This window comes from Stenella coeruleoalba (assembly GCF_951394435.1).
Source record: "Stenella coeruleoalba genome assembly, chromosome: 6".
NCBI classification, from domain to species: domain Eukaryota; kingdom Metazoa; phylum Chordata; class Mammalia; order Artiodactyla; family Delphinidae; genus Stenella; species Stenella coeruleoalba.
This window is the reverse complement of record NC_137151.1, coordinates 60,272,340-60,288,337: the sequence shown is the minus strand read 5'-3', so window position 1 is coordinate 60,288,337 and position 15,998 is coordinate 60,272,340. Positions and strand designations below refer to the sequence as shown.

Here is a 15,998-nt window from a genome sequence, read left to right as displayed (position 1 = left end):
CCCTTGAAAGACAAAACCATTCTTAACTTTTTTAGGCTGCTGACATCACAGTGGTATAAAATTTTCATTTTCTTTTTGAAACAATACCTAAAGTTAAGTATAAAATGCAGAAATGTCCCATTAAATTCCTAAATGAAATACATACATCATATTTGCATTAAGGAAATACATTGTAACTATAAATGCTTCCCTCGGAAGTATGGTCAGCTTTTCCCCAGAAGTGACTGTGGAGTCACTCCAAAAGACTACATTCACATTATCTCTTAGTTTTTTAACCTTTAAGAACATAGTAAATGGAGAAAAAAATTAACCTATAAAGATTTTAAAACAGTTTCTCCCTCCAAAGCCAAGATTATATAAATGAGTTTTGTATCTCAAGACCTTTGCATAGTTGTGGATTACCAGATATAAGGGCAGTAACCAGGCTGAAGATTAATTAATGATTAGCCAATGATTGTGTTAATGACTATACCGATACATTTCATGTTGCTGACAATTTGCATTCAATTTCAAAGTTTATTGTACTATATATGGTGACTAGTATTGTAGTAATAGATTGGTTCTTCGGGCTTGCTTATTTACTTCCTTGTATAGTTAGTTACAACTATTTTTTCTGAGTCTGAGTTATTCTCAGATGTTCATTTGCTTTTAGAACCTTTACTCAAGCTTTATTACTTAAAGTAGACTCATCAAAGGAGACTAGTTAGGAAAGAGTTACAGTTAGAGGCCCTGTTTTCTTGTAAGTACAACCAGCTTTACCTTGGGAGCCATTGTTTCTAGAGCAAGAACATGTGCCGTTTCCCAGGAAGGGAAATGTCTTAGACAATAAGGACCTGCCCCCACAGGGATGTGGGAAAGTAAGAATAAGGTAGGGGGTGCAACAGCTCAGTTTCAAGGATTCAAAGGACCCTCTGCTCACCATGATTAAGCCTAGTATCACCATGGCTTGGGAGTGAGAATGTGGGAGGAGAGGTATAGGATCCTCCCCAGGAAGTATAATACCAAATTCCCTTCTCCTCATCTCATTTACTACGGTACTTCCAGCAATTCCACTTCATTTGGCATATCCTGACACTGTGGGTGTATTCTATATATTGTTTGCATATTTTCCTTTGCACACTACTGCCTAGTACACAAAATGGAGGATGTTCTCCCTATTCTGCTCAGATGTAGAGTGTTCTTTGTTGCTAATGCTAGGACCCTTCCCGAATGGGAAACCAAACTCATTTCCTACCACTCTTATACCACATTCCTCATGATCTAGGCATACTTCTCTTCTCTCCCTGAACACACACCATATCCTTTCATACCTGCAAAGCCTTCGCATATAGTATTCCATCTATCTGGAATGCCATTCCAGTTTTCCATCCTACAAGATTCAGATTTATTTATTCATCTGATATATAATTAAGCAGGACCCACCATGGGTCAAGAACTGTGTTAGCTGTTGGTGATATAAAGGTGAATTATATTCAGTACTTGCCTCTGAGAACTTAGAGTTCTGGTAGATATATAACCAACTCTATCAAGTGTTATTAGGTGTTCCTTCATCCGAGTATCCACAGTGTTTTGTAGGTTGTAGGTTGTCTTAGATGAGGCATACATACACTCTCCTACTTTCCTATTTTTTCAGTTCCTAAAGTTAGTTTCTTAGCATAACATTTTAGAGATAAAGAAGGCCTTGGGGTAATCTAAGCTAACTCCATTTGTAGATGAGGAGACAAATGATCAAGTGCTAAGTGAACACAACTAATTATTAGAGTGGAGACTAATTACCCAGCCTTCTTTACTCCTAAGTCTAAAATTGTTGTCACTGTCCCACAGGGTTTACAGTATTTGTGGAAGCTTTTGGGATCTGTTGGATCACTAGGGTGCCAGTCATTAGCATCAACCTAAGCTAACAGTGTGGGAAACTATACCATAATGGCTGGAGGGTAAATATACTTTGAGAAAATAACTTTCAATGGGTAGTTTACATGCTGGGCGTCATGGCTCAGTCATTCCCACGTGACCTGGGCCAGAATAGTCTATAGTGACAGAAAAAGAATATTTCATTCACTTAAAATGACAACTAAATGAATCTATCAGGTTAGGTTGATACATGATTATACCATAACAGATTAATAATGCAGTTTTGACAGACAAGTGTTCTTTTTTACTGAAAAGCATCATAATGCATAAACATGAATTCTGTTGGCAATCTTTGGAGCCTGGATGGTCTAAAGAACATAGACTCTATAAACACAAGGACCTCAGACTTATTTACTAGATTTTAAGTGACAAATGAATAATAAGCTCATCCCTAATCGTTACCAACACGAGTCATATTATAATTCTAAGAATATTTTGTACCCATTGAAACTGATTTATTTTTTGAGGGCACCACCCGTGACTTGCAGCCATTTCCACTGTATTTTCCTTTTCCTCATCAGATTTCCAACTCCTCTGCCTCTGGAGGACTATCTTGAAACTATGATTATGTTCCAGTACGTGGATTTTTTTATTTTCTAAGAAGGTGCAAGTCAGCCAGGGTTGTATAATGGAAAGCCCTCTAGATTGTGAAGATGTCTAGGTTCTAATCCTGGCTCCACTGCTCCTGAGCCACAAGAACTCTGGGCCTCAGCCCACTCAACTGTAAGATGAAAGGACTGAAGTAATGGCCTCCAGAGTCCTTTCAAGCTGTGTGATTCAGTGATATACGAAATTGGAGCTTTGGCTGTTAATTTTTCCATTGATTTCTGAGACTTTCCTTTAGGAATCCCTGACTCTGAAATAAGTCAAATACAGAAATCAGAATGTTTAAGTTACTGTAGATATTCTCTTTAAATAACTTTAAACTGCACAATCCTAACTTTTCAAAATGAAACTTGAGGGAAATCTGCTGCCAGAGAACTCTTAACATGCATTGTATAGCAGCTACAACAGCCTACTGCCACCATTATTAACATATACTATAGTTTGTGAACTGCATTGGCAAGTGCTCCAAGTTTCGGAAAGCCCTCTGGGTAAATCCCTGCTTAGCAGGTTTAATGTGAAGAGTTGGTGTCATCCTAATCAGCTGCCTCTGACAGAATAAACATGGTTCCGTCTGTGCTGTCCCTCCCTGGCTGGCTGTGGGTTTCCGGCCCACTGAGCACTTGATGCCAAACAGTCTGTTAAGGGACAAGGAAGAGACTCTGGGCATCCCTGGTATTTATCACTATTTAGGAGACTTGAGGTTCAAAGCATCAGTACTGATAGATACCAGTTTTATTCTAAATACTTGCTCAAGTACAGGTTGAGGAATTTTCTCTTGGTTTTTTGTCATTAACGTAAGGTGACACTCCCATTCTGCTCAGGTATATTTGTTAACCCTATCTTTTGTGTAATTAAATATAGTTCAGAGTGGTGAACACTGCGCCCTGGTGGTGCAGTGGTTGAGAGTCCGCCTGCCGATGCAGGGGACGCGGGTTCGTGCCCCGGTCCGGGAGGATCCCGCATGCCGCGGAGCAGCTGGGCCCGTGAGCCATGGCCGCTGAGCCTGTGCGTCCGGAGCCTGTGCTCCGCAACGGGAGAGGCCACAACAGTGAGAGGCCCGCGTACCGCAAAAAAAAAAAAAAAAAAAAAAAAAAGTGAATGTAAAGGTATGAAATTTAGAACAGACAACTTTTATTAGTTGAAAACTAATTGATTTTGTACTTAAAAAATAATGCCTTTTGGATTTTTTGTTGGTGTTGCTGTTGTTCATTGTATTACTGTTTCCTATTAGTTTTCAATGTATCTGTGCTCACTCCCCACTGACAAAAATAATGGAATTTTCAGGGCTCTCTTGAAAATATACATTGAAACATATTCTGTTAAAGGAAATGTATCTGAGGAGCTATATCCATGATTTGAGTGGACTGTTGGCTTCAGAGCACTGTAGGAAGTATTTATGGTGGCAACTGAGCCTGAATTTTTTTTCCCTGTAAAGATGTAAGGGAATATGTACATGTTTGCCATGTGTAACCTATACTACTTATACCCATTTACTGCCTTTAAAGTAATCTGCACAACAGAGACTGTAATTATAGATTGCAACATATGCATCAGGGAAGTAGTCTTACTTGAAAATTTAAAAATTTTCTCTGGCACCTGTCAAGGAGAACATTGAAATGATCAAATAAAAGTCCTTTTTCTTAAGTATGAAAAATTTTAAGCTGTAGAAAAAAGTTTTGAGAGCTAAGCCAGTTATAAGAAATGATGCGAAATCATATTTTGGGGATATAAAGCAATTCCTAGTTAGTCCCTATAATTTTTTGCAGGCCAAGAGCATTGAAAAACAAAATAAGCGTATTGTATCTTTCACCTTGACTATGATTATTATTTCTTTTTGTGACAAATTCTATTTGGCTATTTTGAGTAACAAGCAAAAGACGTTAATTTTCAATAAAGATCCATAAAAATTCCATACTTATAGGGATCTGTAAAATATCAGTTTTGCTTACTGGAGGGATGTAATGCTGTTTAATATACTTTTTTCTTTGCAATTAAATTAGATGTATTTTTAGGGGAGAAAAACTCATAAAGGAAACAGCCTTGGAGATGTAATATGCTCTAGCATATTTAAATAATTAGACTTCTGTCTCATTGAAATGTATGTGCTCTAGGTTTGATAGTGATAAAAGCATGAATATTAGTGTGATTAGGAAATTACAGCATGTCACAGCATAATTGATTGATTGATAGCTGGATGAAAACTAACCATAAAGCATGTGAAAATAAATGCGTGTTCTGCAGTTACTCAAGCAGAATTTTTGCATCTACCCAGTTGCAGGATTAGTAACTTAAAACGCTCATCTTCCATACAAAATGGAATTGATATTTTTTCCTTTTGCTTGTGTCTGTGTATGTTCTCATTATAATACTGGCAGGGCAAAGAATAAGAGCATTCTAAGTGCTTAGTGCTCAATTCGGTATTTAATTGTTCCTCAAAACCTGTCAAACTGACACCACATTACTAATTGACTCTATGAGCAATTAGTGTTTTGGAATTTACCTTTGAGAGACCCAAGTTTTAAATGCAAAGCCCCACTAACACTAGAGTTAATACACTCTCACTTGTCTCTGGAGAATTGAATTTCCCAAACATTTAAATTTTCATTAATTTTTAAAAAGCATTTTGTCTTTTTTTTTTTTCTGCTTGTATTTTTACTTTCTCATCCCTCTGTCTTGATCTTTTAAAGATTCCTGTTCACACAAGTCTTCAGCGACACTCACACTAGCATAGAAGGGCTGGAGAAGCGAGGCCACTGCAGGATTCCCTGTTCAAAGCTGAACCGATATTCACCATTGACGTATCCATTCATCTGTGCAGGGTCATTGGAAATCCTCTCTCTCTAGTTTTTCCTTCCCTTCAGGGAGCAATGCTTAAAAGAGCAAACCCCTGGTGTGAAGAGATAGGAGAATTCTCAGCACGGCCAATGGTGCCAGGAATCGAATTAAAGTTGTCCATTTGCAGATGACTGTCTGTTGGAGCTCTCAGCACACAGAGGCACTGTGCTTTCTGTTGATGCTTTGTTTACTTGAAATTCTGTCAGTACCACTTTAATTTAATTTTTTTAATGGCAAAAGTCATATCATGCCAAAAATATGCCAGGAGGGTAAAAACACTAAAATATGTGTTGCTCTGTAGTTATAGCATTTTATTGGATTCCCAAGGCTTGCTCAAGGAAAAATAAAAATTTTAAAGCTTTGCAAGAAAGAATTATTGCGACCACACACAAACGCACAAAAAGTTAAATAATTACTGAATTCACTCCTTTTTTAAGAAGTTCAAAACTTGTCATTTATTCTGCAATTACTGACATTCCCAGATCTATTTTGGCATAAATCGCATTTTGATATGACTGAACCTACAATTTTGTCTATTTTCACATGCATTATCTCTTCTAAGTAAGAGGTGCTAAAGAAGACGAGTTGCCATTAAATCTGTATTTGCCAGAAGTCAGCACTGAAGATGTTTTCTGCAGTTAGATTTCCTTTGTTATCATAGGTGATATTACTGTGGTTTAATTTATTGGGCAAAGTTAAAAACTGTCAGAATTAGATTTGTGAGGAAAGATTTTAAAACCCCAGGAAGGATATAACCTGTTCAGGAGATGAAAGTTGAGAATACATGGTCTCTTTCCAAATCCCAGAGAACAAAAAAGCATGTTGCAACAATTGTCAGATTTGAGTTTGTTAATTGCTACTGGTTGATTATGTTTCTTCTTTCACTTTAATTTCTCCCTGTTTTATTTGAAAATAGTGAAGAGTGCCTGGCGTAAAGTAGGCCCTCAATACTCTTTATTATTAGAATGAATAAAGGATGTTTAGTATTTCATTTTAATTTATAATTAAGAATTCTTTATTTTGCTTTATTTTTCATAGTACTTATTTTTTTAAATCTGTTCCATAGTTTACTTGGCAAATTCTATTTAATGTTATAGTTTATTTTCCCTCAGAAGCAAGTTTTACCTACATCCCTAGGATTGCATTTAGAAATATGTGAGGAATACATTTACCCTAAACATCTATATCTACCGAAATGTCTACTGGATACAAGTCTCGTTGTGCAGTAGCTTGTTTGTTCCACCTTCATTATAATATCACCCTTGGAAAGCAGGCATATGTATTTTGTTTTTTGTGGTACTGTTTTGTTTTTTGTGGTACGCGGGCCTCTCACTGTCGTGGCCTCTCCCGTTGCGGAGCACAGGCTCCGGATGTGCAGGCTCAGCAGCCATGGCTCACGGGCCCAGCCGCTCCGTGGCATGTGGGATCTTCCCGGACCGGGGCACGAACCCGTGTCCCCTGCATCGGCAGGCGGACTCTCAACCACTGCGCCGCCAGGGAAGCCCAGGCATATGTATTTTGAAAAGTAGTCTTGTTGCAAACGGTTTAATCTAAGTAAGTGACCTTACACAAAAGAGGAAGTGTGCAATAACAGCCAAGCTTGTAACAAAGCAAGCTGTATTCTAAAGCAACCCAGAACTGATCCTAACATATCAACCACCATGAAGAGACTATGTTGTCATTACAAGAGCAAGCTACTGGGCTTCCCTAGTGGCGCAGTGGTTGAGAGTCCGCCTGCCGATGCAGGGGACACGGGTTCGTGCCCCAGTCCGGAAAGATCCCACAGGCCACGGAGCGGCTGGGCCCGTGAGCCATGGCCGCTGAGCCTGCGCGTCCGGAGCCTGTGCTCCGCAACGGAAGAGGCCACAACAGTGAGAGGCCCACGTACCGCAAAAAAAAAAAAAAAAAAAAAAAGAGCAAGCTACTGATTTTATAAGTACCTATCACTCCCTTTAGATTTACTGGAAAACACTTATAGTATGACTCTTCTCAAAAATGGCAATCCCTTCCACGAGAAAAAGAACCCTCTCCCCCCTCCTTCCATTTATTTATCTTTTTTTTTTTTTTAAGGTATGCTAAGGAGCAGTTCCCACTGATGCAATTAGGCCATTCCTTTTCTTTAGTGATAGAGACCTTTCTTAGAAATGTCATATCTGGTTATCCTCTATAAAATAACCCATCAAAGTTACTGTGGTGCAACCTTACATCTTAAATATCAGTCTGTACCCTCTTAACCATTAGTATCAAATATCATCTAGACCAGTCATGACATAAACTCTGTTAATAGAGTTTTACAAATAGATTGCAAATGATGTGAATTTGACTATAAGAAACTTAAAATCATATTTGTAATGCTTGTTTCTGATATTTGGTTACCCATACAAAGTGTTTAAACAGAATATTTAAACATATGGATTAAGTATTTTGTGGTGATCTTTTTGCATGAGAGTCTTATTCAGTAGCACCCATAATATATTCTAATGAGGTCTTGTTTTATTTGTTAGATTTTGTGAGGGCTGCATTAATGAATATTATAATTATCAATTGCATTTGATAGTAATGATACACATAATAGGTACTAATAGAAAATATGTTATTCTGATTTTATAAAAGAGTAACAAGTACTATTTAGGTAGATAGTGTCTTCTCTGTGTTTCATAAGAATCTGGTAAGGCAAGTTTTATCTAATTTGACATTTTTGCTTATTTTCTTCTTATTATTTATTGGGTACATACTCTGTGCAATGTATAGTGAGAGGTACTGGGAACATAAGATGAATAAGACAGTCTGAGCCTGGAGAAAGAAACTAACATATAAACAATTTTGGTACAAGGGATTAAGTGCCATAATTGGCTGAATGATTCTTTAAATTCTAGGAATTTACCATAGATGAGTTAAACACTCTCTGCTTAAGTTCCCAAAATATTTTTTTGCAGGACTATGTGTAACTAGTAATCACACATCACTCTAATCACAGAACACTATTGCAATATAACAGTCATACTCACTTATCAAAAATAATTTTGTTGGAGATGTGTATTATAGCATCAGTGTTATAAATTCATAAGATTTTGATACACACACACGATAAGTACTGAAAACAGAATAAAAAGATAACTGACCTCAAGGACAGCATAGTCAGTAAGAAAGCCAAAAAGACACAATGTAGTTGGCCCAGGATGGAAAAGATGCTGTGGGACCAGGAAGGGCATTACAGGCAGAGAGAGCAGCATGTACAAGGATATAAGGTAAGAGAGAGGCTAGGATGCTTCCTCAAAGTTAGTAGTATGTACAACATGCTCTCAACAATATTAAGAACTAGAAATACACAGAAAGTTTCAAAGCAAATATTAAAGTATTCAAAGGAAGATGAAAACTTTAAATGAAAAATTACTTTAATGGAGGTCATTGCTACATGATTATAGATGATGGTAACTTTGTATTTATGTTTCTGTGTTTTCTATAATTTAAAATAATAAGCTTGTGTTTTAAAATCAGGGAAACAAGTTTTTCTTTCTTTCTTTTTTTTTTTTTTTAAGTAAGCCCAAAATACATACATATATACATACAAAATAAGAACTGGAAGAAAAACACATAGGAAATCTAAGAGACCCTGCTGAAAAGGGATAAGGCTGACCTAAAGCAACAGCATGGGAATGAAGAAGGAATAGATGTTAGTGTTTAGGAGATGAATTGAGAAAACTTTGTCATTGATTGAACGTAGGATAAGAGAAGAGCTAGAAAACCTGGAGAGTGATCAGTGAATTTTCTTTGCGTGTGCTGAGAACTTAACTCTAGCTGTCCGGAAAATTTATTTGTAATAAAAGTAACATAGTAAGTTATTGGCAAGGCCAGAAAATGAATTTAAATCTCCTAATCATAAATGAGTAGGGGGACGGGTTAGAGGGTGTTTCATATTATGCTTCTGAAATCTACTTACCTGTAACTTCCCTTCAAAATTTCCCTTTAGTTCTGTCCCCTAGAACATCAAAGAACTCCTTCTGGCAGTGACAGTTCCTGGACAGTAACATAATGTACTAGATGCTTTCCTCCCATTGTCTCATTTAATTCTCAAACTTTCAATGAAATTATTATTATCCTCCAAATTCAAAGTTGGGAATACTAAGACTTAGGAAGGCTAAGTAGTTTGCTTAAGGACGACCCATGACTAGAAACGGGAAATGTAGGGATTCAGATCTCGGACAATTTGAATATATGCCCAAATTCAAATCCACCATGGTCAGACTATGACAATATTGACATTTGAACAGAGCTGATCACTGAAAATTAAAGGTCCTTATTACTGTAAATGATGATCTTTCGAAGGTAGTTCTTGGTAAGAAGAGTAAATAAAATATTGTGAACAGCTATGAAAAAAGATTTTGGTTGTATATGTAACATAAAGACTGGATTCCTATTTTGTTCTTTGAACACATGTTCTTTCAAATGCAAGTATTACATGCTGTAGCAAATTCTACATTATTAAGTTTCTTCCAAGAGACCTTGTACTGTTTTCTACATTCAATAATGTATATAGGAATTGGTGGATCCTCACCTAAAATGTTTGTGTTTTTTTGTTTTTGTTTTTTTTTAATGGGTAGAAGTTAGTAAGGGGTCCAGAAAGTACAGGGAAGGCTAGAATCATACTTTTTGATTATACATCCTTCCTCTGAGGGTTGAGTACCCATGAAAATGGATACAGACAAGCCCTAGTTTGGAGACTAAGATGAACTTGTTCAAGAGTTCTGAATGCGGAAGGTAGAAGGGCTTTTTTTTATATGGGAAAATATCTTGCTCACTGTTGGCTAGTAGGCAGTATCAAAGCCAGTGTGTGGTAAACATAGAAGATTTTAGTGGATAACAAAACTATTACAATAAGAATATTAAACTTAAATTCTGGCTCCAATTTCTGCCAATTATTAGCTATGTAATAGTAATTTCATCCATTATGTCAATTGGCATTTATAGCAATTTTGTGTGGTTGACCAGTGAGGAATCTTAAATTCAGAGACTGGTCTTCAGACCAAGATAATAGTGATAATGACTAGGGAACTAGTATTAAAATGTATGTCTTTTGGCTCCTTACATAGTATCTTCTATTGCAATTATTTATACAAGTCACTGCAACCATCTTTTGACCCAGGGAAGAAGGGTGCCATGTTTTAGCAAGTCCAGTCTTGCCTTCCTCCAGTACTTTACCCTATCATGAGGAATCCAAGGGGCCATGAGGACGTGCCCACTTGGAACCCGTGCCCTCCTTTGAGACCATGTCCCAGGCACCTGAAATTCCCTGACTCTACTTCCTGGACCCATGCAGTGCTCTTCTCTAAGTCTGTCCTCTCACAAGATGAGGCCAGGAGGCAGCTGGGTGGAGGTGGGAATGGCAGGGAATGGATGGAACATTCATCTACAGTATGCATATTAAGCCTCTTGATGATAGGGAACCACAAGTCAGCTTCTCATTCTGGAAGAGCTCTGATGACCCAGGAAACAGAAAGTTCTAAATTTAAACTTAGCCTTCCAGGTGTTTTTGAAGATATAATTGTTAAGGTAGAAAGAAAAAAACATTTTATTTAACATTTTTTGTTCAGTTTATAACTTTCAAAATAATTTATTTATAGCTTTAAAACTTTTCAAATACCTTAAGTATTTAGACATATGGTATGAGTTACAGCCTGCATGAACTCTTTCTATATAGGTACAGATAAAGCTATAGATACATATGTAGATATAGATGTATATCTATAGGTATAGATAGATATAGTACCTTCTTTGTGAGGATACTCTTCTTTGTGACCACTGGATGTATAGCTATGAAAAAGACAGACAAGGTTTCTGCCCTACTCTAATGGCATGGATTCCTGGCCTCAGAGGTTACTCTAGTAGGTAATACAGATGAAATAGAAAAATAACATGCATATGAAAATGCAGTGTAAGTACAGGGTGATATGGAAAATGGTAGAGAGGAAAGGAAGGCAGTGATGTCTGGGAAGTCTTCCTAGATGAAGTAATAATATTATTTGGCCTACTGGCCATAGTTTGCTGAAAGCTTGGTCTAGGGTTTTCCCCATATCCTTTAAAATCTCTAGCCTTAATTCTTCTTTGCCCCATAAACTGCTGTTCATGTTTATTAAGATGTTTATCAGTGAGGATAATTCTTTCATGCTTGCCATGTCAGTTTCTCACCACCCATTTCCTCCGTAACCCACTCACCATGGCTTCTGACTCCACCACTCTCTCACAGATCATCTCTAGCCTCCAAATTGCCTATGTTCTCTCCTATTCTACTTGACTTCTCTAATGCCTGTGCTACAAATAAACACTCTGTCCTTGAAAACTCTTCCTCACTTGTCTTTTACAACAGCATATTCTCTCCCTCTCTCTATTTCATTTTCTCCTCTATAAATGCCCTCCCAATCCCCATTGCCTACTCCTTAAATGCTGATTTAACTCATGAGTTCCATTCTCATCTCATTCTATACAACTTTCTCTCTGCTGTGCCTTCCATTACCATAACGTCAATGATTCCCATTTGCTCATGATTCCTAAATATCCTTGTAGACCTTTGACTTCTCTCCCATCGAAAGATGGGAACTCCTAGTGGCCAACTTATTGGTTATACAAGCTAAAAACCTTGGAGAAGATCTCCAAGGAGAGGCCAAGTGCAACAATTTTGTGTCATATGATCCAGGTTGCAATTCTGGCTCTGGGGTGGCCTTGGGAAAATTCCTTAGATTCAAGCAACCTGTTTCATCTTATAAAAAAGGGAATTAATCCTTCACTAGGCCTTTGAAGGATTAAATGTAATATCCACTACAGTCTCTTTATTAACTAGTTGACAGATATCTCACAAGTATTTCTATTTTTATGATGATATCCCCTTTCCTGTTCTTCATTCCTCCAACTGGTCAGCTCATCCTTTTGACTGTACATCTGAAATCTTTCTCAGATTTTTTTCTTCTTTTTGTTCAAGTTCAGGCCTGGCTTCTAGCCTTCCCTGCCCCACCCCACCCCCACCCCCATTCTGGCCTATATATTGTTTAGAAATTATTTTAAATGTATTTATTTATTTTTGGCTCTGTTGGGTCTTAATTGCAGCATGTGGGCCCCAGAGCTCGCGGGCTCTATAGTTGTGGCATGTGGGCTCTCTAGTTGTGGCTTGCAGGCTCAGTAGCTGCAGCACACAGGCTTAGTTGCCCCACGGCATGTGGGATCTTAGTACCAGTGATCGAACCGGCGTCCCCTGCATTGCAAGACAGATTCTTAACCATTGGACCACCAAGGAAGTCCCTATTCTGGCCTATATATTGTTATTATTGATATATTTCTAAAGAACAGATGAGGGCAGCACTTTATGTTGGCGGTAAGTTAAAGTCCGAACATTCAAGTCCCTTTGCAAACTGAATTCAAGCTTCATCTTTACCTCCATCCCATCCTATACATAGACATATACCTCCCTCCTGTCTTCTAACCATACCAAGCAATCCTGTTTCCCAAATGTGCCAGGTACACTTAGCTTCATCTGTAACTTTGACTGAGTTTTGTCACAGGCAGGAAAACTCACCTCTCTCTATTCTAAATGGTAAAATTCTATTTAGCTTTCAAGATATACCTCAACTCTTAGCTCCTCTATATAGCCACCTTTCCCTACCAGATTCAGAAGTAAATCTTTTCTTTGGTAAATCACCACTAAAGACAGACTTGTAAGTTCCATTGGGGCAGGGACCTCTACTTCCTAGCACTTAGGTCAGAAGCTCTCAAGTTGTAGTAGGCCCTCAGATGTTATTAGAGCATGAGTGCCATTATCATATTTTAAACAGTTTAGGCAACTAGTCCCATTTGTTTTTTCTAGTGACAACAAAAGTTATCAAGATTCAGAGATTCAAGGAAGATTGTTTCTAGGATTCCAGTTTTGAGATTTAAAATACATTTTCTCTGTAACCTATTTTCTCATAATTGACAAACTACCTGAAAACAGAGAGAAAGGAAAGGAAAGGAAAAGAGAGAAAAGAACTCATTGCCCCACATGCCAGGGTCAAAAAGAGGTTGGAGGAGGAGAAGGGATCTTGGAGTAAGTCTGAAAGAATTTAAGAAAGACATAAGTAAAAGAAACTGAATTTTTTTAAGGTTTCATTTTTGTTTGCTTGCTTGGCTGTTTCTTACATGGAAGAATATTTAAGTTTTATTAGCTCAGGAATATGGCAAATGATAAAACTGAGTAAGGCTCTAAGAATGATAATGCTGTTACTAGGTATTGTGGCTCCTTGAAAAATTTAAGGATTAATAAGCCCTAATTCTCTTTAAAAACTATCTGCAAGCTTAAGTATATGACTTCTCTTCATGTTCGGACCAATGTCTAAATGGTATGGCCAATAGCTGAAGTTTGAAACCCACCTTCTCCAAAAAGTCTTGATAATACAAGGCTCCCCATTACCACTAGCATTTTATTATGCCTTATAACCCATATCTTGTATTTATGTGATAATATATATTTATTGTTTTTGTTTTTGCGGTACGTGGGCCTCTCACCGCTGTGGCCTCTCCCGCTGCAGAGCACAGGCTCCAGACGCGCAGGCCCAGTGGCCATGGCTCCCGGGCCCAGCCGCTCCGCGGCACGTGGGACCCTCCCAGACCGGGGCACGAACCCGTGTCCCCTGCATTGGCAGGCGGACTCTCAACCACTGCGCCACCAGGGAAGCCCGATAATATATATTTATGTGTTGTTTATTCTCTGCACTAAAATCTCATCTATGCATATGTCCATACTCCCTAGCTTGTTTTTCTCAAATTAGAAATTAAGACCAAGGCTAATTCTGCCAACCTTCTGTAACTCAAGGGTTAGATCTAGGTAAAATATCTATTAACTAAGTACTCAATTCCTAATTGCAATTCATAATTAAAACTGTATCTTCATCATCATGGAAAGTTATTTTGAAAGCTTACCAAGAGAATTACTCATATTACATCATTATTGCCATCATCACTATTATTTGACATCTTAGAGCCTCCTAGCTTTTGTAATAAATTCAAGTGTACAAAGCATCCCCTCTTTTATAAAACATTCATAAATTCTATGATTCATAAATTAAGTTATTCAAGATTATGATAAGGCATTCCAAAGGCACTAAAAGGGACCCTCTCATAATTTTTGTTTTTTATCTGTGAGTCATTTAACCATGTAAATATAGGTTTCTAGTAGTTTTATGCACTGGCTTTGTCTTTTGTTGTTCTGAATATGAATTCAGTCAAGACTTAAAGAAACTAGAAGATATTTTGATCTGAAAGCTGTAAGAATTCACAAGGGAATGAGTTGGTTTCTTCTCTACTTTGTAATGCAAAGAAACGCATTCCACAAAATCAGATGAAACAAGCCGTTAATTTGACAGTCTCAGTTCTCATAGCTATTGATTCAGAAAGCTGAAAACAGTTATGGAGGCTTATTGGCTCCAATTAGGAGTGGTGAAGCTTCAGCTTTGAAGAAATGGGAGTGTATTGGGAGAGGAATCATTCACTAACAGAATCCTTCTTAACATTTTATCATGAATGGGTATAAACTCTTGGTCTCCTGTTTTGTTTTGGGTTTTTTTGGTACTTTTTCATTTATTATCTTTATGGAATAGTCTCAGAATGTTTGTTTAGCAAACAAAAGATATTTATCTTACCATGTGAGACATTTCATGGTAACAAGCTCAAGAGCGTCCTTATAAGTCTTATTTAGATGTTCTCAAGAAATATTTTCAATCCCTTCTATATAATTTTATATACATGGAAATACCTCTGGATATACTCTATTGATAGACTAATCAATATAGATTCTATAGATATATACTTATTTTAGCACATGCACCATCTTGCATGGAACTCCTCTGCTTAGAGGTATGTAACTCTTTTTTGCCCTTATCAATAAGAAGACTAGCTAACTCTCATGACCACTTTTAGTGCATATAAATAATATATATTCACAATACTGTTCTTTAATGTTAAGATCTTAGTAAAGAGTGCTACAAAAAGGAAGACTCAAGGAGGAAAATGGTATTCACATTTTTAAGAACAATATCTAATGAAGCAATATAGTGTTATTTATAGCTGCTATTAAGAAAAGCCAACATTTCTTCAAATATTCCTTTCAGAATGTCCAGTTTTTCCCATGTTTTAACTTAGTGATAGAAATGCAATTTTTTCCTCTTAATGATCATAATACATTTGTATCTTGGGTAACTTTTCATATATAATCAAATGACAGGAAGACTTTTTTCTGAGGTGTGGGGGATGCTGATGAGGAAAGACTTGATAGCATCAATTATCAGTCATAAAATCCTTGCTTATCATTTGTTAACAAATCCTCAGTTGAAAAACCTTTTGATCAGCTTGGCACTAGCTGAAAATTTGCTGTACAATGAATATAATCCTACTCTAATAGAAGATGACGCATTTCCAAGTAGATTTTACATAGGAAAAAAGTAAGATTATTGTAATAAATCTAACATCACAGAAACAATTCATGGAGCTTAATTATGACACTACTAAATGTGAAAATCTATTCAGCGCTAGGAACACTTTTCACATTACATTCACGCTAAAGATTGGCTGTTAAGAGCTCATTACTGGTATTTTTCTAAAGAGTGGTTTATTAAACACAGTTACCT

General features: G+C 37.2%; 1 protein-coding gene across 2 annotated transcripts in view; it reads left to right on the top strand.

Annotated features, from left to right (window-relative positions):
• The window catches only part of FIGN (fidgetin, microtubule severing factor), a 122,456-nt gene that overhangs the window by 84,086 nt on the left and 22,372 nt on the right, over nucleotides 1-15,998 (top strand). The window lies entirely within an intron of this gene.